Source organism: Aphis gossypii, chromosome 1 (genome assembly GCF_020184175.1).
Source record: "Aphis gossypii isolate Hap1 chromosome 1, ASM2018417v2, whole genome shotgun sequence".
Taxonomy (NCBI): Eukaryota; Metazoa; Arthropoda; class Insecta; order Hemiptera; family Aphididae; genus Aphis; species Aphis gossypii.
In genome coordinates this window covers 29,655,424-29,679,730 of record NC_065530.1, presented here as the reverse complement: position 1 = coordinate 29,679,730, position 24,307 = coordinate 29,655,424, and the positions used below count along the sequence as shown (strand labels likewise).

The window sequence follows — 24,307 nt, the reverse complement described above, 5'->3', positions numbered from 1 at the left end:
GGGTCCCTTCAAATCTTTAAAGTCTGTGGGGTGTGAGAGTTATAGCTAAGTGAGTCGTTCGAGACCGTAATTGCACGAGGATTAGAACGACGAGGTGCTCTGTTTTGCATTGCGTAGGTACACAGTACAGAAACCGGGCACCATCCAGCCTACTGCCAGCTATGTTGTATAGTGGGAGTAATGGCTTAGTGCGTCGTTCTTGACCATAGCTGCGCGGGGTTTAGAACGACGAAGTGCTTAGTGGTGTACTGCATAGGTGTGCAAATACAAATCCGGGTCCCTTCACATCTTTAAAGTCTGTGGGGTGTGAGAGTTATAGCTAAGTGAGTCGTTCGAGACCGTAATTGCGCGAGGTTTAGAACGACTTGGTGCTCTGTGGTGTATTGCGTACGTACGCAGTACAGAAACCGGGCACCCTCCAGCCTACTGCCAGCTATGTTGTATAGTGACAGTATAGCTTAGTGAATCGTTCGAAACCGTAATTGCACGAGGATTAGAACGACGAAGTGCTCTGTTTTGCATTGCGTAGGTACACAGTACAGAAACCGGGCACCATCCAGCCTACTGCCAGCTATGTTGTATATGGAGTAATGGCTTAGTGCGTCGTTCTTGACCATAGCTGCGCGGGGTTTAGAACGACGAAGTGCTTAGTGGTGTACTGCATAGGTGTGCAATACAAATCCGGGCCCTTCAAACCTTACAGTCCGTGGGGTGTGAGAGTTATAGCTAAGTGAGTCGTTCGAGACCGTAATAGCGCGAGGTTTAGAACGACTTGGTGCTCTGTGGTGTATTGCGTACGTACGCAGTACAGAAACCGGGCACCCTCCAGCCTACTGCCAGCTATGTTGTATAGTGACAGTATAGCTTAGTGAATCGTTCGAAACCGTAATTGCACGAGGATTAGAACGACGAGGTGCTCTGTTTTGCATTGCGTAGGTACACAGTACAGAAACCGGGCACCATCCAGCCTACTGCCAGCTATGTTGTATAGTGGGAGTAATGGCTTAGTGCGTCGTTCTTGACCATAGCTGCTCGGGGTTTAGAACGACGAAGTGCTTAGTGGTATACTGCATAGGTGTGCAAATACAAATCCTGGTCCCTTAAAACCTTTAAAGTCTGTGGGGTGTGAGAGTTATAGCTAAGTGAGTCGTTCGAGACCGTAATTGCGCGAGGTTTAGAACGACTTGGTGCTCTGTGGTGTATTGCGTACGTACGCAGTACAGAAACCGGGCACCCTCCAGCCTACTGCCAGCTATGTTGTATAGTGACAGTATAGCTTAGTGAATCGTTCGAAACCGTAATTGCACGAGGATTAGAATGACGAGGTGTTCTGTTTTGCATTGCGTAGGTACACAGTACAGAAACCGGGCACCATCCAGCCTACTGCCAGCTATGTTGCATAGTGGGAGTAATGGCTTAGTGCGTCGTTCTTGACCATAGCTGCGCGGGGTTTAGAACGACGAAGTGCTTAGTGGTGTACTGCATAGGTGTGCAAATACAAATCCGGGTCCCTTCAAATCTTAACAGTCTGTGGGGTGTGAGAGTTATAGCTAAGTGAGTCGTTCTAGACCGTAATTGCGCGAGGTTTAGAACGACTTGGTGCTCTGTGGTGTATTGCGTACGTACGCAGTACAGAAACCGGGCACCCTCCAGCCTACTGCCAGCTATGTTGTATAGTGACAGTATAGCTTAGTGAATCGTTCGAAACCGTAATTGCACGAGGATTAGAACGACGAGGTGCTCTGTTTTGCATTGCGTAGGTACACAGTACAGAAACCGGGCACCATCCAGCCTACTGTAAGCTATGTTGTATAGTGGGAGTAATGGCTTAGGTCGTCGTTCTTGACCATAGCTGCGCGGGGTTTAGAACGACGAAGTGCTTAGTGGTGTACTGCATAGGGGTGCAAATACAAATCCGGGTCCCTTCAAACCTTTAAAGTCTGTGGGGTGTGAGAGTTATAGCTAAGTGAGTCGTTCGAGACCGTAATTGCGCGAGGTTTAGAACGACTTGGTGCTCTGAGGTGTATTGCGTACGTACGCAGTATAGAAACCGGGCACCCTCCAGCCTACTGCCAGCTATGTTGTATAGTGACAGTATAGCTTAGTGAATCGTTCGAAACCGTAATTGCACGAGTTATTAGAACGACGAGGTGCTCTGTTTTGCATTGCGTAGGTACGCAGTACAGAAACCGGGTACCATCCAGCCTACTGCCAGCTATGTTGTATAGTGGGAGTAATGGCTTAGTGCGTCGTTCTTGACCATAGCTGCTCGGGGTTTTGAACGACGAAGTGCTTAGTGGTGTACTGAATAGGTGTGCAAATACAAATCCGGGCCCCTTCAAACCTTTACCGTCCGTGGGGTGTGAGAGTTATAGCTAAGTGAGTCGTTCGAGACCGTAATTGCGCGAGGTTTAGAACGACTTGGTGCTCTGTGGTGTATTGCGTACGTACGCAGTACAGAAACCGGGCACCCTCCAGCCTACTGCCAGCTATGTTGTATAGTGACAGTATAGCTTAGTGAATCGTTCGAAACCGTAATTGCACGAGGATTAGAACGACGAGGTGCTCTGTTTTGCATTGCGTAGGTACACAGTACAGAAACCGGTTCACCATCCAGCCTACTGCCAGCTATGTTGTATAGTGGGAGTAATGGCTTAGTGCGTCGTTCTTGACCATAGCTGCGCGGGGGTTAGGAAACGACGAAGTGCTTAGTGGTGTACTGCATAGGTGTGCAAATACAAATGCCGGGCCCCTTCAAACCTTTACCGTCCGTGGGGTGTGAGATTTATAGCTAAGTGAGTCGTTCGAGACCGTAATTGCGCGAGGTTTAGAACGACTTGGTGCTATGTGGTGTATTGCGTACGTACGCAGTACAGAAACCGGGCAACTCCAGCCTACTGCCAGCTATGTTGTATAGTGACAGTATAGCTTAGTGAATGTTCGAAACCGTAATTGCACGAGGATTAGAACGACGAGGGGTGCTCTGTTTTGCATTGCGTAGGTACACAGTACAGAAACCGGGCACACCATCCAGCTACTGCCGCTATGTTGTATAGTGGGAGTAAGTAGTAATGGCTTAGCGTCGTTCTTGACCATAGCTGCGCGGGGTTTAGAACGACGAAGTGCTAGTGGTGTACTGCATAGGTGTGCAATACTAATCCGGGGGTCCCTCAAACCTTTAAAGTCTGTGGGGGGTGTGAGAGTTATAGCTAAGTGAGTCGTTCGAGACCGTAATGCGCGGGTTCAGAACGGACTTGGTGCTCTGTGATTGTTACACGCTATTATGTTAGTTTTAACTTAACCCTCGGTCCTCTCTTGCTCCTGTGTATTGCGTACGTACGCAGTACAGAAACCGGGCACCCTCCAGCCTACTGCCAGCTATGTTGTATAGTGACAGTATAGCTTAGTGAATCGTTCGAAACCGTAATTGCACGAGGATTAGAACGACGAGGGTGCTCGTTTTGCATTGCGTAGGTACACAGTACAGAAACCGGGCACCATCCAGCCTACTGCCAGCTATGTGTATAGTGGGAGTAATGGCTTAGTGCGTCGTTTTGACCATAGCTGCGCGGGGTTTTTAGACGACGAAGTGCTTAGTGGTGTACTGCATAGGGGTGCAAATACACAAATCCGGGTCCCTTCAAACTTTAAAGGTCTGGGGGTGTGAGAGTTATAGCTAAGGGAGTCGTTCGAGACCGTAATTGCGCGGGGTTTTTAGAACGACGAAGTGCTTAGTGGTGTACTGCATAGGTGTGCAAATACAAATCCGGGCCCCTTCAAACCTTAACGTCCGTGGGGTGTGAGAGTTAGTATAGCTAAGTGAGTCGTTCGAGACCGTAATTGCGCGAGGTTTAGAACGACTTGGTGCTCTGTGTGGTGTATTGCGTACGTACGCAGTACAGAAACCGGGCACCCTCCAGCCTATGCCAGCTATGTTGTATAGTGACAGTATAGTTAGTGAATCGTTCGAAACCGTAATGCACGAGGATTAGAACGACGAGGTGCTCTGTTTTGCATTGCGTAGGTACAAAGTACAGAACCCGGGCACCATCAGCCTACTGCCAGCTATGTGTAGAGTGGAGTAAAGGAGTAATGGCTTAGTGCGTCGTTCTTGACCATAGCTGCGGCGGGGTTTAGAACGACGAAGTGCTTAGTGGTGTACTGCATAGGTGTGCAAATACTAACCGGGTCCCTTCAAACCTTAAAGTCTGTGGGGTGGGAGAGTTAATAGCTAAGTGAGTCGTCGAGACCGTAATTGCGCGAGGTTTAGAACGACTTGGTGCGCTGTGGTGTATTGCGTAAGTACGCAGTACAGAAACCGGGCACCCTCCAGCCTACTGCCAGCTATGTTATAGGACCAGTATAGCTTAGTGAATCGTTCGAAACCGTAATTGCACGAGTATAAGAACGACGAGGTGCTCTGGTTTGCATTGCGTAGGTACACAGTATAGAAAAGGGCACCATCCAGCCTACTGCCAGCTATGTTGTATTGGAGTAATGGCTTAGTGCGTCGTCGTGACCATAAGCTGCGCGGGGTTTAGAACGACGAAGTGCTTCTTGGTGTACTGCATAGGTGTGCAAATACAATCCGGGTCCCTTCAAACTTTAAAGTCTGTGGGGTGTGAGAGTTTAGCTAAGTGAGTCGTTCGAGACCGTAATTGCGCGGGGTTTAGAACGACGAAGTGCTTAGTGGTGTACGCATAGGTGTGCAAATACAAATCCGGGCCCCTCAAACCTTTACCGTCCGTGGGGGTGAGAGTTATAGCTAAGTGAGTCGTTCGAGACCGTAATTGCGCGAGGTTTAGAACGACTTGGTGCTATGTGGTGTATTGCGTACGTACCCGTACAGAAACCGGCACCCTCCAGCCTACTGCCAGCTATTTTTGTAGTGACAGTATAAGCTTAGTGAATCGTTCGAAACCGTAATTGCACGAGGATTAGAACGACGAGGTGCTCTGTTTGCAATTGCGTAGGTACACAGTACAGAAACCGGGCACCATCCAGCCTACTGCCAGCTATGTTGTATAGTGGGAGTAATGGCTTAGTGCGTCGTTCTTGACCATAGCTGCGCGGGGTTTAGAACGACGAGTGCTTAGTGTGTACTGCATAGGTGGTGCAATACAATCCGGGTCCCTTCAAACCTTTAAGTCTGTGGGGTGTGAGAGTTTAGCTAAGTGAGTCGTTGGAGACCGTAATTGCGCGGGGTTTAGAACGACGAAGTGCTTATGGTGTACTGCATAGTGTGCAAATACAAATCCGGCCCCTTCAAACCTTTACCGTCCGTGGGGTGTGAGAGTTATAGCTAAGTGAGTCGTTCGAGACCGTAATTGCGCGAGGTTTAGAACGACTTGGTGCTCTGTGGTGTATTGCGTAACGTACGCAGTCAGAACCGGGCACCCTCCCGCCTACTGCCAGCTATGTTGTATAGTGACAGTATAGCTTAGTGAATCGTTCGAAACCGTAATTGCAACGAGGATTAGAACGACTGGTGCTCCTGTTTTGCATTGCGTAGGTACACAGTACAGAAACCGGGCACCCGCCAGCTACTGCCAGCTATGTTGTATAGTGGGAGTAATGGCTTAGTGCGTCGTTCTTGACCATAGCTGCGCGGGGTTAGAACGACGAAGTGCTTAGTGGTGTACTGCATAGGTGTGCAAATACTAATCCGGGTCCCTTCAAACCTTTAAAGTCTGTGGGGTGTGAGAGTTATAGCTAAGTGAGTCGTTCGAGACCGTAATTGCGCGAGGTTTAGACGACTTGGTGCGCTGTGGTGTATTGCGTACGTACGCAGTACAAAACCGGCACCCTCCAGCCTACTGCCAGCTATGTTGTATAGTGACAGTATAGCTTAGTGAATCGTTCGAAACCGTATTGCACGAGTTATAAGAACGACGAGGTGCCTGTTTTGCATTGCGTAGGTACACAGTATAGAAACCGGCACCATCCTACTGCCAGCTATGTTATAGTGGGAGTAATGGCTTGCGTTGTTCTTCTTGACATAGCTGCGCGGGGTTTAGAACGACGATGCTTAGTGGTGTACTGCATAGGGGTCAAATACAAATCCGGGTCCCTTCAACCTTAAAGTCTGTGGTGTGAGAGTTATAGCTAAGTGAGTCGTTCGAGACCGTAATTGCGCGGGGTTTAGAACGACGAAGTGCTTAGTGGTACTGCATAGGTGTGCAAATACAAATCCGGGCCCCTTCAAACCTTTCCGTCCGGGGGTGTGAGAGTTATAGCTAAGTGAGTCGTTCGGAGACCGTAATTGCGCGAGGTTTAGAACGACTTGGTGCTCTGGTGTGTGGTGTATTGCGTACGTACGCAGTACAGAAACCGGCACCCTCAGCCTACTGCCAGCTATGTTGTATAGTGACAGTATAGCTTAGTGAATCGTTCGAACCGTAATTGCACGAGGATTAGAACGACGAGGTGCTCTGTTTTGCATTGCGTAGGTACACAGTACAGAAACCGGGCACCATCCAGCCTACTGCCAGCTATGTTGTATATGGGAGTAATGGCTTAGTGCGTCGTTCGTGACCATAGCTGCGCGGGGTTTAGAACGACGAAGTGCTTAGTGGTGTACTGCATAGGTGTGCAAATACTAATCCGGGTCCCTTCAAACCTTTAAAGTCTGTGGGGTGTGAGAGTTATAGCTAAGTGAGTCGTTCGAGACCGTAATTGCGCGAGGTTTAGAACGACTTGGTGCGCTGTGGTGTATTGCGTACGTACGCAGTACAGAAACCGGGCACCCTCCAGCCTACTGCCAGCTATGTTGTATAGTGACAGTATAGCTTAGTGAATCGTTCGAAACCGTAATTGCACGAGTTATAAGAACGACGAGGTGCTCTGTTTTGCATTGCGTAGGTACACAGTATAGAAACCGGGCACCATCCAGCCTACTGCCAGCTAAGTTGTATAGTGGAAGTAATGGCTTAGTGCGTCGTTCTTGACCATAGCTGCGCGGGGTTTAGAACGACTAAGTGCTTAGTGGTGTACTGCATAGGGGTGCAAATACAAATCCGGGTCCCTTCAAACCTTTAAAGTCTGTGGGGTGTGAGAGTTATAGCTAAGTGAGTCGTTCGAGACCGTAATTGCGCGGGGTTTAGAACGACGAAGTGCTTAGTGGTGTACTGCATAGGTGTGCAAATACAAATCCGGGCCCCTTCAAACCTTTACCGTCCGTGGGGTGTGAGAGTTATAGCTAAGTGAGTCGTTCGAGACCGTAATTGCGCGAGGTTTAGAACGACTTGGTGCTCTGTGGTGTATTGCGTACGTACGCAGTACAGAAACCGGGCACCCTCCAGCCTACTGCCAGCTATGTTGTATAGTGACAGTATAGCTTAGTGAATCGTTCGAAACCGTAATTGAACGAGGATTAGAACGACGAGGTGCTCTGTTTTGCATTGCGTAGGTACACAGTACAGAAACCGGGCACCATCCAGCCTACTGCCAGCTATGTTGTATAGTGGGAGTAATGGCTTAGTGCGTCGTTCTTGACCATAGCTGCGCGGGGTTTAGAACGACGAAGTGCTTAGTGGTGTACTGCATAGGTGTGCAAATACTAATCCGGTCAATTCAAACCTTTAAAGTCTGTGGGGTGTGAGTTTTAGCTAAGTGAGTCGTTCGAGACCGTAATTGCGCGAGGTTTAGAACGACTTGGTGCGCTGTGGTGTATTGCGTACGTACACAGTAAACCGGGCACCCTCCAGCCTACTGCCAGCTATGTTGTATAGTGACAGTATAGCTTAGTGAATCGTTCGAAACCGTAATTGCACTAGTTATTACGACGAGGTGCTCTGTTTTGCATTGCGTAGGTACACAGTACAGAAACCGGGCACCATCCAGCCTACTGCCAGCTTTGTTGTATAGTGGGAGTAATGGCTTAGTGCGTCGTTCTTGACCATAGCTGCGCGGGGTTTAGAACGACGAAGTGCTTAGTGGTGTACTGCATAGGTGTGCAAATACTAATCCGGGTCCCTTCAACCTTAAAGTCTGTGGGGTGTGAGAGTTATAGCTAAGTGAGTCGTTCGAGACCGTAATTGCGCGAGGTTTAGAACGACTTGGTGCGCTGTGGTGTATTGCGTACGTACGCAGTACAGAAACCGTTCACCCTCCAGCCTACTGCCAGCTATGTTGTATAGTGACAGTATAGCTTAGTGAATCGTTCGAAACCGTAATTGCACGAGGATTAGAACGACGAGGTGCTCTGTTTTGCATTGCGTAGGTACACAGTACAGAAACCGGGCACCATCCAGCCTACTGCCAGCTATGTTGTATAGTGGGAGTAATGGCTTAGTGCGTCGTTCTTGACCATAGCTGCGCGGGGTTTAGAACGACGAAGTGCTTAGTGTGTACTGCATAGGGGTGCAAATACAAATCCGGGTCCCTTCAAACCTTTAAGTCTGTGGGGTGTGAGAGTTATAGCTAAGTGAGTCGTTCGAGACCGTAATTGCGCGGGGTTTTGAACGACGAAGTGCTTAGTGGTGTACTGCATAGGTGTGCAAATACAAATCCGGGCCCCTTCAAACTCAAACCTTTACCGTCCGTGGGGTTGAGAGTTATAGCTAGTGAGTCGTTCGAGACCGTATTGCGCGGGGTTTAGAACGACTTGGTGCTCTGTGGTGTATTGCGTACGTACGCAGTACAGAAACCGGCACCCTCCAGCCTACTGCCAGCTATGTTGTATAGTGACAGTATAGCTTAGTGAATCGTTCGAAACCGTAATTGCACGAGTATTAGAACGACGAGGTGCTCTGTTTTGCATTGCGTAGGTACACAGTACAGAAACCGGTCACCATCCAGCCTACTGCCAGCTATGTTGTATAGTGGGAGTAATGGCTTAGTGCGTCGTTCTTGACCATAGCTGCGTGGGGTTTAGAACGACGAAGTGCTTAGTGGTGTACTGCATAGGTGTGCAAATACAAATCCGGGCCCCTTCAAACCTTTACCGTCCGTGGGGGATGAGAGTTATAGCTTAGTGAATCGTTCGAAACCGTAATTGCACGAGGATTAGAACGACGAGGTGCTCTGTTTTGCATTGCGTAGGTACACAGTACAGAAACCGGGCACCATCCAGCCTACTGCCAGCTATGTTGTATAGTGGGAGTAATGGCTTAGTGCGTCGTTCTTGACCATAGCTGCGCGGGGTTTAGAACGACGAAGTGCTTAGTGGTGTACTGCATAGGTGTGCAAATACTAATCCGGGTCCCTTCAAACCTTTAAAGTCTGTGGGGTGTGAGAGTTATAGCTAAGTGAGTCGTTCGAGACCGTAATTGCGCGAGGTTTAGAACGACTTGGTGCGCTGTGGTGTATTGCGTACGTACGCAGTACAGAAACCGGGCACCCTCCAGCCTACTGCCAGCTATGTTGTATAGTGACAGTATAGCTTAGTGAATCGTTCGAAACCGTAATTGCATGAGGATTAGAACGACGAGGTGCTCTGTTTTGCATTGCGTAGTACAGTACAGTACAGAAACCGGGCACCATCCAGCCTACTGCCAGCTATGTTGTATAGTGGGAGTAATGGCTTAGTGCGTCGTTCTTGACCATAGCTGCGCGGGGTTTAGAACGACGAAGTGCTTAGTGGTGTACTGCATAGGTGTGCAAATACAAATCCGGGTCCCTTCAAATCTTTAAAGTCTGTGGTGTGTGAGAGTTATAGCTAAGTGAGTCGTTCGAGACCGTAATTGCGCGAGGTTCAGAACGACTTGGTGCTCTGTGTGTATTGCGTACGTACGCAGTACAGAAACCGGGCACCTCCAGCCTACTGCCAGCTATGTTGTATAGTGACAGTATAGCTTAGTGAATCGTTCGAAACCGTAATTGCACGAGGATTAGAACGACGAGGTGCTCTGTTTTGCATTGCGTAGGTACACAGTACAGAAACCGGGCACCATCCAGCCTACTGCCAGCAATGTTGTATAGTGGGAGTAATGGCTTAGTGCGTCGTTCTTGACCATAGCTGCGCGGGGTTTAGAACGACGAAGTGCTTAGTGGTGTACTGCATAGGGGTGCAAATACAAATCCGGGTCCCTTCAAACCTTTAAAGTCTGTGGGGTGTGAGAGTTATAGCTAAGTGAGTCGTTCGAGACCGTAATTGCGCAGGGTTTAGAACGACGAAGTGCTTAGTGGTGTACTGCATAGGTGTGCAAATACAAATCCGGGCCCCTTCAAACCTTTACCGTCCGTGGGGTGTGAGAGTTATCGCTAAGTGAGTCGTTTGAGACCGTAATTGCGCGAGGTTTAGAACGACTTGGTGCTCTGTGGTGTATTGCGTACGTACGCAGTACAGAAACCGGGCACCCTCCAGCCTACTGCCAGCTATGTTGTATAGTGACAGTATAGCTTAGTGAATCGTTCGAAACCGTAATTGCACGAGGATTAGAACGACGAGGTGCTCTGTTTTGCATTGCGTAGGTACACAGTACAGAAACCGGGCACCATCCAGCCTACTGCCAGCTATGTTGTATAGTGGGAGTAATGGCTTAGTGCGTCGTTCTTGACCATAGCTGCGCGGGGTTTAGAACGACGAAGTGCTTAGTGGTGCACTGCATAGGGGTGCAAATACAAATCCGGTCCCTTCAACCTTTAAAGTCTGTGGGGTGTGAGAGTATAGCTAAGTGAGTCGTTCGAGACCGTAATTGCGCGGGTTTAGAACGACGAAGTGCTTAGTGGTGTACTGCATAGGTGTGCAAATACAAATCCGGCCCCTTCAAACCTTTACCGTCCGTGGGTGGTGAGAGTTATAGCTAAGTGAGTCGTTCGAGACCGTAATTGCGCGAGGTTTAGAACGACTTGGTGCTCTGTGGTGTATTGCGTACGTACGCAGTACAGAAACCGGGCACCCTCCAGCCTACTGCCAGCTATGTTGTATAGTGACAGTATAGCTTAGTGAATCGTTCGAAACCGTAATTGCACGAGGATTAGAACGACGAGGTGCTCTGTTTTGCATTGCGTAGGTACACAGTACAGAACCGGTCACCATCCAGCCTACTGCCAGCTATGTTGTATAGTGGGAGTAATGGCTTAGTGCGTCGTTCTTGACCATAGCTGCGCGGGGTTTAGAACGACGAAGTGCTTAGTGGTGTACTGCATAGGTGTGTGCAATACAAATCCGGGCCCCTTCAAACCTTTACCGTCCGTGGTGTGAGAGTTATAGCTAAGTGAGTCGTTCGAGACCGTAATTGCGCGAGGTTTAGAACGACTTGGTGCTCTGTGGTGTATTGCGTACGTACGCAGTACAGAAACCGGGCACCCTCCAGCCTACTGCCAGCTATGTTGTATAGTGACAGTATAGCTTAGTGAATCGTTCGAAACCGTAATTGCACGAGGATTAGAACGACGAGGTGCTCTGTTTTGCATTGCGTAGGTACACAGTACAGAAACCGGGCACCATCCAGCCTACTGCCAGCTATGTTGTATAGTGGGAGTAATGGCTTAGTGCGTCGTTCTTGACCATAGCTGCGCGGGGTTTAGAACGACGAAGTGCTTAGTGGTGTACTGCAATGTGTGCAAATACTAATCCGGGTCCCTTCAAACCTTTAAAGTCTGTGGGGTGTGAGAGTTATAGCTAAGTGAGTCGTTCGAGACCGTAATTGCGCGAGGTTTAGAACGACTTGGTGCGCTGTGGTGTATTGCGTACGTACGCAGTACAGAAACCGGGCACCCTCCAGCCTACTGCCAGCTATGTTGTATAGTGACAGTATAGCTTAGTGAATCGTTCGAAACCGTAATTGCACGAGGATTAGAACGACGAGGTGCCCTGTTTTGCATTGCGTAGGTACACAGTACAGAAACCGGGCACCATCCAGCCTACTGCCAGCTATGTTGTATAGTGGGAGTAATGGCTTAGTGCGTCGTTCTTGACCATAGCTGCGCGGGGTTTAGAACGACGAAGTGCTTAGTGGTGTACTGCATAGGTGTGCAAATACAAATCCGGGTCCCTTCAAATCTTTAAAGTCTGTGGTGTGTGAGAGTTATAGCTAAGTGAGTCGTTCGAGACCGTAATTGCGCGAGGTTCAGAACGACTTGGTGCTCTGTGGTGTATTGCGTACGTACGCAGTACAGAAACCGGGCACCCTCCAGCCTACTGCCAGCTATGTTGTATAGTGACAGTATAGCTTAGTGAATCGTTCGAAACCGTAATTGCACGAGGATTAGAACGACGAGGTGCTCTGTTTTGCATTGCGTAGGTACACAGTACAGAAACCGGGCACCATCCAGCCTACTGCCAGCTATGTTGTATAGTGGGAGTAATGGCTTAGTGCGTCGTTCTTGACCATAGCTGCGCGGGGTTTAGAACGACGAAGTGCTTAGTTTTGTACTGCATAGGTGTGCAAATACAAATCCGGGTCCCTTCAAATCTTTAAAGTCTGTGGTGTGTGAGAGTTATAGCTAAGTGAGTCGTTCGAGACCGTAATTGCGCGGGGTTTAGAACGACGAAGTGCTTAGTGGTGTACTGCATAGGTGTGCAAATACAAATCCGGGCCCCTTCAAACCTTTACCGTCCGTGGGGTGTGAGAGTTATAGCTAAGTGAGTCGTTCGAGACCGTAATTGCGCGAGGTTTAGAACGACTTGGTGCTCTGTGGTGTATTGCGTACGTACGCAGTACAGAAACCGGGCACCCTCCAGCCTACTGCCAGCTATGTTGTATAGTGACAGTATAGCTTAGTGAATCGTTCGAAACCGTAATTGCACGAGGATTAGAACGACGAGGTGCTCTGTTTTGCATTGCGTAGGTACACAGTACAGAAACCGGGCACCATCCAGCCTACTGCCAGCTATGTTGTATAGTGGGAGTAATGGCTTAGTGCGTCGTTCTTGACCATAGCTGCGCGGGGTTTAGAACGACGAAGTGCTTAGTGGTGTACTGCATAGGTGTGCAAATACTAATCCGGGTCCCTTCAAACCTTTAAAGTCTGTGGGGTGTGAGAGTTATAGCTAAGTGAGTCGTTCGAGACCGTAATTGCGCGAGGTTTAGAACGACTTGGTGCTCTGTGGTGTATTGCGTACGTACGCAGTACAGAAACCGGGCACCCTCCAGCCTACTGCCAGCTATATTGTATAGTGACAGTATAGCTTAGTGAATCGTTCGAAACCGTAATTGCACGAGGATTAGAACGACGAGGTGCTCTGTTTTGCATTGCGTAGGTACACAGTACAGAAACCGGGCACCATCCAGCCTACTGCCAGCTATGTTGTATAGTGGGAGTAATGGCTTAGTGCGTCGTTCTTGACGATAGCTGCGCGGGGTTTAGAACGACGAAGTGCTTAGTGGTGTACTGCATAGGTGTGCAAATACAAATCCGGGTCCCTTCAAATCTTTAAAGTCTGTGGGGTGTGAGAGTTATAGCTAAGTGAGTCGTTCGAGACCGTAATTGCGCGAGGTTTAGAACGACTTGGTGCTCTGTGGTGTATTGCGTACGTACGCAGTACAGAAACCGGGCACCCTCCAGCCTACTGCCAGCTATGTTGTATAGTGACAGTATAGCTTAGTGAATCGTTCGAAACCGTAATTGCACGAGGATTAGAACGACGAGGTGCTCTGTTTTGCATTGCGTAGGCACGCAGTACAGAAACCGGGTACCATCCAGCCTACTGCCAGCTATGTTGTATAGTGGGAGTAATGGCTTAGTGCGTCGTTCTTGACCATAGCTGCGCGGGGTTTAGAACGACGAAGTGCTTAGTGGTGTACTGCATAGGTGTGCAAATACAAATCCGGGCCCTTTCAAACCTTTACCGTCCGTGGGGTGTGAGAGTTATAGCTAAGTGAGTCGTTCGAGACCGTAATTGCGCGAGGTTTAGAACGACTTGGTGCGCTGTGGTGTATTGCGTACGTACGCAGTACAGAAACCGGGCACCCTCCAGCCTACAGACAGCTATGTTGTATAGTGACAGTATAGCTTAGTGAATCGTTCGAAACCGTAATTGCACGAGGATTAGAACGACGAGGTGCTCTGTTTTGCATTGCGTAGGTACACAGTACAGAAACCGGGCACCATCCAGCCTACTGCCAGCTATGTTGTATAGTCGGAGTAATGGCTTAGTGCGTCGTTCTTGACCATAGCTGCGCGGGGTTTAGTACGACGAAGTGCTTAGTGGTGTACTGCATAGGTGTGCAAATACAAATCCGGTCCCTTCAACCTTAAATTCTGTGGGGTGTGAGAGTTATAGCTAAGTGAGTCGTTCGAGACCGTAATTGCGCGAGGTTTAGAACGACTTGGTGCTCTGTGGTGTATTGCGTACGTACGCAGTACAGAAACCGGGCACCCTCCAGCCTACTGCAAGCTATGTTGTATAGTGACAGTATAGCTTAATGAATCGTTCGAAATCGTAATTGCACGAGGATTAGAACGACGAGGTGCTCTGTTTTGCATTGCGTAGGTACACAGTACAGAAACCGGGCACCATCCAGCCCACTGCCAGCTATGTTGTATAGTGGGAGTAATGGCTTAGTGCGTCGTTCTTGACCATAGCTGCGCGGGGTTTAGAACGACGAAGTGCTTAGTGGTGTACTGCATAGGTGTGCAAATACAAATCCGGGTCCCTTCAAATCTTTAAAGTCTGTGGGGTGTGAGAGTTATAGCTAAGTGAGTCGTTCGAGACCGTAATTGCGCGAGGTTTAGAACGACTTGGTGCTCTGTGGTGTATTGCGTACGTACGCAGTACAGAAACCGGGCACCCTCCAGCCTACTGCCAGCTATGTTGTATAGTGACAGTATAGCTTAGTGAATCGTTCGAAACCGTAATTGCAGGAGGATTAGAACGACGAGGTGCTCTGTTTTGCATTGCGTAGGTACACAGTACAGAAACCGGGCACCATCCAGCCTACTGCCAGCTATGTTGTATTGTGGGAGTAATGGCTTAGTGCGTCGTTCTTGACCATAGCTGCGCGGGGTTTAGAACGACGAAGTGCTTAGTGGTGTACTGCATAGGTGTGCAAATACAAATCCGGGTCCCTTCAAATCTTTAAAGTCTGTGGGGTGTGAGAGTTATAGCTAAGTGAGTCGTTCGAGAACGTAATTGCGCGAGGTTTAGAACGACGAAGTGCTTAGTGGTGTACTGCATAGGTGTGCAAATACAAATCCGGGCCCCTTCAAACTTTTACCGTCCGTGGGGTGTGAGAGTTATAGCTAAGTGAGTCGTTCGAGACCGTAATTGCGCGAGGTTTAGAACGACTTGGTGCGCTGTGGTGTATTGCGTACGTACGCAGTACAGAAACCGGGCACCCTCCAGCCTACTGCCAGCTATGTTGTATAGTGACAGTATAGCTTAGTGAGTCGTTCGAGACCGTAATTGCGCGACGTTTAGAACGACTTGGTGCTCTGTGGTGTATTGCGTACGTACGCAGTACAGAAACCGGGCACCCTCCAGCCTACTGCCAGCTATGTTGTATAGTGACAGTATAGCTTAGTGAATCGTTCGAAACCGTAATTGCGCGACGCTTAGAACGACTTGGTGCTCTGTGGTGTATTGCGTACGTACGCAGTACAGAAACCGGGCACCCTCCAGCCTACTGCCAGCTATGTTGTATAGTGACAGTATAGCTTAGTGAATCGTTCGAAACCGTAATTGCACGAGGATTAGAACGACGAGGTGCTCTGTTTTGCATTGCGTAGGTACACAGTACAGAAACCGGGCACCATCCAGCCTACTGCCAGCTATGTTGTATAGTGGGAGTAATGGCTTAGTCCGTCGTTCTTGACCATAGCTGCGCGGGGTTTAAAACGACGAAGTGCTTAGTGGTGTACTGCATAGGTGTGCAAATACAAATCCGGGTCCCTTCAAATCTTTACCGTCCGTGGGGTGTGAGAGTTATAGCTAAGTGAGTCGTTCGAGACCGTAATTGCGCGAGGTTTAGAACGACTTGGTGCTCTGTGGTGTATTGCGTACGTACGCAGTACAGAAACCGGGCACCCTCCAGCCTACTGCCAGCTATGTTGTATAGTGACAGTATAGCTTAGTGAATCGTTCGAAACCGTAATTGCAGGAGGATTAGAACGACGAGGTGCTCTGTTTTGCATTGCGTAGGTACACAGTACAGAACCGGGCACCATCCAGCCTACTGCCAGCTATGTTGTATAGTGGGAGTAATGGCTTAGTGCGTCGTTCTTGACCATAGCTGCGCGGGGGTTAGAACGACGAAGTGCTTAGTGGTGTACTGCATAGGTGTGCAAATACAAATCCGGGTCCCTTCAAATCTTTAAAGTCTGTGGGGTGTGAGAGTTATAGCTAAGTGAGTCGTTCGAGACCGTAATTGCGCGAGGTTTAGAACGACTTGGTGCTCTGTGGTGTATTGCGTACGTACGCAGTTCAGAAACCGGGCACCCCAGCCTACTGCCACTATGTTGTATAGTGGACAGTATAGCTTAGTGAATCGTTCGAAACCGTAATTGCACGAGGATTAGAACGACGAGTGCTCTGTTTGTGCATTGCGTAGGTACACAGTACAGAGACCGGGCACCATCCAGCCTACTGCCAGCTATGTTGTATAGTGGGAGTAATGGCTTAGTGCGTCGTTCTTGACCATAGCTGCGCGGGTTTAAAACGACGAAGTGCTAGAGGTGTACTGTATAGGTGTGCAAATACAAATCCGGGTCCCTTCAAACCTTTAAAGTGTCTGTGGTGTGAGAGTTATAGCTAAGTGAGTCGTTCGAGACCGTAATTGCGCGAGGTTTAGAACGACTTGGTGCTCTGTGGTGTATTGCGTACGTCGCAGTACAGAAACCGGGCCCCCTCCAGCCTACTGCCAGCTATGTTGTATAGTGACAGTATAGCTTAGTGAATCGTTCGAAACCGTAATTGCACGAGGATTAGAACGACGAGGTGCTCTGTTTTCATTGCGTAGGTACACAGTACAAAAGCCGGGCACCATCCAGCCTACTGCCAGCTATGTTGTATAGTGAGAGTAATGGCTTAGTGCGTCGTTCTTGACCATAGCTGCGCGGGGTTTAGAACGACGAAGTGCTTAGTGGTGTACTGCATAGGTGTGCAAATACAAATCCGGGTCCCTTCAAACCTTTAAAGTCAGTGGGGTGTGAGAGTTATAGCTAAGTGAGTCGTTCGAGACCGTAATTGCGCAAGGTTTAGAACGACTTGGTGCTCTGTGGTGTATTTCGTACGTACGCAGTACAGAAACCGGGCACCCTCCAGCCTACTGCCAGCTATGTTGTATAGTGACAGTATAGCTTAGTGAATCGTTCGAAACCGTAATTGCACTAGTTATTAGAACGACGAGGTGCTCTGTTTTGCATTGCGTAGGTACACAGTACAGAAACCGGGCACCATCCAGCCTACTGCCAGCTATGTTGTATAGTGGGAGTAATGGCTTAGTGCGTCGTTCTTGACCATAGCTGCGCGGGGTTTAGAACGACGAAGTGCTTAGTGGTGTACTGCATAGGTGTGCAAATACAAATCCGGGTCCCTTCAAACCTTTAAAGTCTGTGGGGTGTGAGAGTTATAGCTAAGTGAGTCGTTCGAGACCGTAATTGCGCGAGGTTTAGAACGACTTGGTGCTCTGTGGGGTATTTGCGTACGTACGCAGTACAGAAACCGGGCACCCTCCACCTACTGCCAGCTATGTTGTATAGTGACAGTATAGCTTAGTGAATTGTTCGAAACCGTAATTGCACGAGGATTAGAACGACGAGGTGCTCTGTTTTGCATAGCGTAGGTACACAGTACAGAAACCGGGCACCATCCAGCCTACTGCTAGCTATGTTGTATAGTGGGAGTAATGGCTTAGTGCGTCGTTCTTGACCATAGCTGCGCGGGGTTTAGAACGACGAAGTGCTTAGTGGTGTACTGCATAGGTGTGCAAATACAAATCCGGATCCCTTCAAACCTTTAAAGTCTGTGGGGTGTGAGAGTTATAGCTAAGTGAGGCGTTCGAGACCGTAATTGCGCGAGGTTTAGAACGACTTGGTGCTCTGTGGTGTATTGCGTACGTACGCAGTACAGAAACCGGGCACCCTCCAGCCTACTGCCAGCTATGTTGTATAGTGACAGTATAGCTTAGTGAATCGTTCGAAACCGTAATTGCACGAGGATTAGAACGACGAGGTGCTCTGTTTTGCATTGCGTAGGTACACAGTACAGAAACCGGGCACCATCCAGCCTACTGCCAGCTATGTTGTATAGTGGGAGTATAGCTTAGTGAATCGTTCGAAACCGTAATTGCACGAGGATTAGAACGACGAGGTGCTCTTTTTGCATTGCGTAGGTACACAGTACAGAAACCAGGCACCATCCAGCCTACTGCCAGCTATGTTGTATAGTGGGAGTAATGGCTTAGTGCGTCGTTCTTGACCATAGCTGCGCGGGGTTTAGAACGACGAAGTGCTTAGTGGTGTACTGCATAGGTTGTGCAACACAAATCCGGGTCCCTTCAAACCTTTAAAGTCTGTGGGGTGTGAGAGTTATCCTAAGTGAGTCGTTCAAGACCGTAATTGCGCGAGGTTTAGAACGACTTGGTGCTCTGTGGTGCATTGCGTACGTACGCAGTACAGAAACCGGGCACCCTCCAGCCTACTGCCAGCTATGTTGTTATAGTGACAGTATAGCTTAGTGAATCGTTCGAAACCGTAATTGCACGAGGATTAGAACGACGAGGTGCTCTGTTTTGCATTGCGTAGGTACACACAGTACAGAAACCGGGGGCACCATCCAGCCTACTGCCAGCTATGTTGTATAGTGGAGTAATGCTTAGTGCGTCGTTCTTGACCATAGCTGCGCGGGGTTTAGAACGACGAAGTGCTTGTGTGGTGTACTGCATAGGTGTGCAAACACAAATCCGGGTCCCTTCAAACCTTTAAAGTCGTGGGGTTGTGAGAGTTATATAGCTAGTGAGTCGTTCGAGACCGTAATTGCGCGAGGTTAGAACGACTTGGTTGCTCTGTGGTGTATTGCGTACGTACGCAGTACAGAAACCGGGCACCATCCAGCCTACTGCCAGCTATGTTGTATAGTGGGAGTATAGCTTAGTGAATCGTTCGAAACCGTAATTGCACGAGGATTAGAACGACGAGGTGCTCTTTTTGCATTGCGTAGGTACACAGTACAGAAACCGGGCACCATCCAGCCTACTGCCAGCTATTTGTGTATATACTGGGAGTAATGGCTTAGTGCGTCGTTCTTGACCATAGCTGCGCGGGGTTTAGAACGACGAAGTGCTAGTGTGTACTGCATAGTGTGCAAATACAAATCCGGGTCCCTTCAAATCTTTAAAGTCTGTGGGGTGTGAGAGTTATAGCTAAGTGAGTCGTTCGAGACCGTAATTGCGCGAGTTTAGAACGACTTGGTGCCTCTGTGGTGTATTGCGTACGTACGCAGTACAGAAACCGGGCACCCTCCAGCCTACTGCCACTATGTTGTATAGTGACAGTATAGCTTAGTGAATCGTTCGAAACCGTAATTGCACGAGGATTAGAACGACGAGGTGCTCTGTTTTGCATTGCGTAGGTACACAGTACAGAAACCGGGCACCATCCAGCCTACTGCCAGCTATGTTGTATAGTGGGAGTAATGGCTTAGTGCGTCGTTCTTGACCATAGCTGCGCGGGGTTTAGAACGACTTGGTGCTCTGTGGTGTATTGCGTACGTACGCAGTACAGAAACCGGGCACCCTCCAGCCTACTGCCAGCTATGTTGTATAGTGACAGTATAGCTTAGTGAATCGTTCGAAACCGTAATTGCACGAGGATTAGAACGACGAGGTGCTCTGTTTTGCATTGCGTAGGTACACAGTACAGAAACCGGGCACCATCCAGCCTACTGCCAGCTATGTTGTATAGTGACAGTATAGCTTAGTGAATCGTTCGAAACCGTAATTGCACGAGGATTAGAACGACGAGGTGCTCTGTTTTGCATTGCGTAGGTACACAGTACAGAAACCGGGCACCATCCAGCCTACTGCCAGCTATGTTGTATAGTGGGAGTATAGCTTAGTGAATCGTTCGAAACCGTAATTGCACGAGGATTAGAACGACGAGTGCTCTTTTTGCATTGCGTAGGTACACAGTACAGAAACCGGGCACCATCCAGCCTACTGCCAGCTATGTGTATAGTGGGAGTAATGGCTTAGTGCGTCGTTCTGACCATAGCTGCGCGGGGTTTAGAACGACGAAGTGCTTAGTGGTGTACTGCATAGGTGTGCAAACACAAATCCGGGTCATTCAAACCTTAAAGTCTGTGGGGTGTGAGAGAGTTATAGCTAAGTGAGTGAGTCGTTCGACCGTAATTGCGCGAGGTTTAGAACGACTTGGTGCTCTGTGGTGTATTGCGTACGTACGCAGTACAGAAACCGGGCACCCTCCAGCCTACTGCCAGCTATGTTGTATAGTGACAGTATAGCTTAGTGAATCGTTCGAAACCGTAATTGCACGAGGATTAGAACGACGAGGTGCTCTGTTTTGCATTGCGTAGGTACACAGTACAGAAACCAGGCACCATCCAGCCTACTGTCAGCTATGTTGTATAGTGACAGTATAGCTTAGTGAATCGTTCGAAACCGTAATTGCACGAGGATTAGAACGACGATGTGCTCTGTTTTGCATTGCGTAGGTACACAGTACAGAAACCGGGCACCATCCAGCCTACTGCCAGCTATGTTGTATAGTGGGAGTAATGGCTTAGTGCGTCGTTCTTGACCATAGCTGCGCGGGGTTTAGAACGACGAAGTGCTTAGTGGTGTACTGCATAGGTGTGCAAATACAAATCCGGGTCCCTTCAAACTTTAAAGTCTGTGGGGTGTGAGAGTTATAGCTAAGTGAGTCGTTCGAGACGTAATTGCGCGAGGTTTAGAACGACTTGGTGCTCTGTGGTGTATTGCGTACGTACGCAGTACAGAAACGGGCACCTCCAGCCTACTGCCAGCTATGTTGTATAGTGACAGTATAGCTTAGTGAATCGTTTGAAACCGTAATTGCACGAGGATTAGAACGACGAGGTGCTCTGTTTTGCATTGCGTAGGTACACAGTACAAAACCGGAACACCATCCAGCCTACTGCCAGCTATGTTGTATAGTGGGAGTATAGCTTAGTGAATCGTTCGAAACCGTAATGCACGAGGATTAGAACGACGAGGTGCTCTTTTTGCATTGCGTAGGTACACAGTACAAAACCGGTCACCTTCCAGCCTAACTGCCGTCGTGTTGTATAGTGGGAGTATGGCTTAGTGCGTCGTTCTGACCATAGCTGCGCGGGGTTTAGAACGACGAAGTGCTTAGTGGTGTACTGCATAGGTTGGCAAATACAATCCGGGTCCCTTCAACTGTAAAGTCTGTGGGGTGTGAGAGTTATAGCTAGTGAGTCGTTCGAGACCGTAATTGCGCGAGTTTAGAACGACTTGGTGCCTGTGTTTATTGCGTACGTACGCAGTACAGAAACCGGGCACCCTCCGCCTACTGCCAGCTATGTTGTATAGTGACAGTAATAGCTTAGTGAATCGTTCGAACCGTAATTGCACGGGATTAGAACGACGAGTGCTCTGTTTTGCATTGCGTAGGTCACAGTACAAACCGGGCACCATCCAGCCTACTGCCAGCTATGTTGTATAGTGGAGTATAGCTTAGTGAATCGTTCGAACCGTAATTGCACGGAGGATTAGAACGACGAGGTGCTCTTTTTGCATTGCGTAGGTACACAGTACAGAAACGGGCACCATCCAGCCTACTGCCAGCTATGTTGTATAGTGGAGTAAGGCTTAGTGCGTCGTTCTTGACCATAGCTGCGCGTGTGTTAGAACGACAAGTGCTTAGTGGTGTACTGCATAGTGTGGCAAATACAATCCGGGTACTTCAAACCTTACAGTGCTGGGGTGTGAGAGTTAATAGCTAAGTGGGTCGTTCGAGACCGTAATTGCGCGAGGTTTAGAACGACTTGGTGCTCTGTGGTGTTTGCGTACGTACGCAGTACAGAAACCGGCCCTAAACCTCCAGCCTACTGCAGCTATGTGTATAGACAGTATAGCTTAGTGAATCGTTTGAAACCGTAATTGCAACGAGGATTAGAACGACGAGGTGCTCTGTTTTGCATTGCGTAGTACACAGTACAGAAACCGGACACCATCCAGCCTACTGCCGCTATGTTGTATAGTGGGAGTATAGCTTAGTGAATCGTTCGAAACCGTAATTGCACGAGGATTAGAACGACGAGGTGCTCTTTTTGCATGCGTAGGTACACAGTACAGAACCGGGCACCATCCAGCCTACTGCCAGCTATGTTGTATAGTGGGAGTAATGGCATAGTGCGTCGTTCTTGACCATAGCTGCGCGGGGTTTAGAACGACGAAGTGCTTAGTGGTGTACTGCATATAGGTGTGCAAACACAAATCCGGTCCCTTCAAACCTTTAAAGTCTGTGTGGGGTGTGAGAGTTATAGCTAAGTGAGTCGTTCGAGACCGTAATTGCGCGAGGTTTAGAACGACTTGGTGCTCTGTGGTGTATTGCGTACGTACGCAGTACAGAAACCGGGCACCCTCCAGCCTACTGCCAGCTATGTTGTATAGTGACAGTATAGCTTAGTGAATCGTTCGAAACCGTAATTGCACGAGGATTAGAACGACGAGGTGCTCTGTTTTGCATTGCGTAGGTACACAGTACAGAAACCGGGCACCATCCAGCCTACTGCCAGCTATGTTGTATAGTGACAGTATAGCTTAGTGAATCGTTCGAAACCGTAATTGCACTAGTTATTAGAACGACGAGGTGCTCTGTTTTGCATTGCGTAGGTACACAGTACAGAAACCGGGCACCATCCAGCCTACTGAAAGCTATGTTGTATATTGGGAGTAATGGCTTAGTGCGTCGTTCTTGACCATAGCTGCGCGGGGTGTAGAACGACGAAGTGCTTAGTGGTGTACTGCATAGGTGTGCAAATACAAATCCGGGTCCCTTCAAACCTTTAAAGTCTGTGGGGTGTGAGAGTTATAGCTAAGTGAGTCGTTCGAGACCGTAAATGCGCGAGGTTTAGAACGACTTGGTGCTCTGTGGTGTATTGCGTACGTACGCAGTACAGAAACCGGGCACCCTCCAGCCTACTGCCAGCTATGTTGTATAGTGACAGTATAGCTTAGTGAATCGTTCGAAACCGTAATTGCACGAGGATTAGAACGACGAGGTGCTCTGTTTTGCATTGCGTAGGTACACAGTACAGAAACCGGGCACCATCCAGCATACTGCCAGCTATGTTGTATAGTGGGAGTATAGCTTAGTGAATCGTTCGAAACCGTAATTGCACGAGGATTAGAACGACGAGGTGCTCTTTTTGCATTGCGTAGGTACACAGTACAGAAACCGGGCCCCATCCAGCCTACTGCCAGCTATGTTGTATAGTGGGAGTAATGGCATAGTGCGTCGTTCTTGACCATAGCTGCGCGGGGTTTAGAACGACGAAGTGCTTAGTGGTGTACTGCATAGGTGTGCAAACACAAATCCGGGTCCCTTCAAACCTTTAAAGTCTGTGGGGTGTGAGAGTTATAGCTAAGTGAGTCGTTCGAGACCGTAATTGCGCGAGGTTTAGAACGACTTGGTGCTCTGTGGTGTATTGCGTACGTACGCAGTACAGAAACCGGGCACCCTCCAGCCTACTGCCAGCTATGTTGTATAGTGACAGTATAGCTTAGTGAATCGTTCGAAACCGTAATTGCACGAGGATTAGAACGACGAGGTGCTCTGTTTTGCATTGCGTAGGTACACAGTACAGAAACCGGGCACCATCCAGCCTACTGCCAGCTATGTTGTATAGTGGGAGTAATGGCTTAGTGCGTCGTTCTTGACCATAGCTGCGCGGGGTTTAGAACGACGAAGTGCTTAGTGGTGTACTGCATAGGTGTGCAAACACAAATCCGGGTCCCTTCAAACCTTTAAAGTCTGTGGGGTGTGAGAGTTATAGCTAAGTGAGTCGTTCGAGACCGTAATTGCGCGAGGTTTAGAACGACTTGGTGCTCTGTGGTGTATTGCGTACGTACGCAGTACAGAAACCGGGCACCCTCCAGCCTACTGCCAGCTATGTTGTATAGTGACAGTATAGCTTAGTGAATCGTTCGAAACCGTAATTTCACTAGTTATTAGAACGACGAGGTGCTCTGTTTTGCATTGCGTAGGTACACAGTACAGAAACCGGGCACCATCCAGCCTACTGCCAGCTATGTTGTATAGTGGGAGTATAGCTTAGTGAATCGTTCGAAACCGTAATTGCACGAGGATTAGAACGACGAGGTGCTCTGTTTTGCATTGCGTAGGTACACAGTAGAGAAACCGGCACCATACAGCCTACTGCCAGCTATGTTGTATAGTGGGAGTAATGGCTTAG

The 24,307-nt window shown here is 48.9% G+C and overlaps 1 pseudogene; it reads left to right on the top strand.

Moving 5' to 3' along the window:
- Positions 1-24,307, top strand: part of LOC114127252 (uncharacterized) — a 36,361-nt pseudogene that overhangs the window by 4,474 nt on the left and 7,580 nt on the right.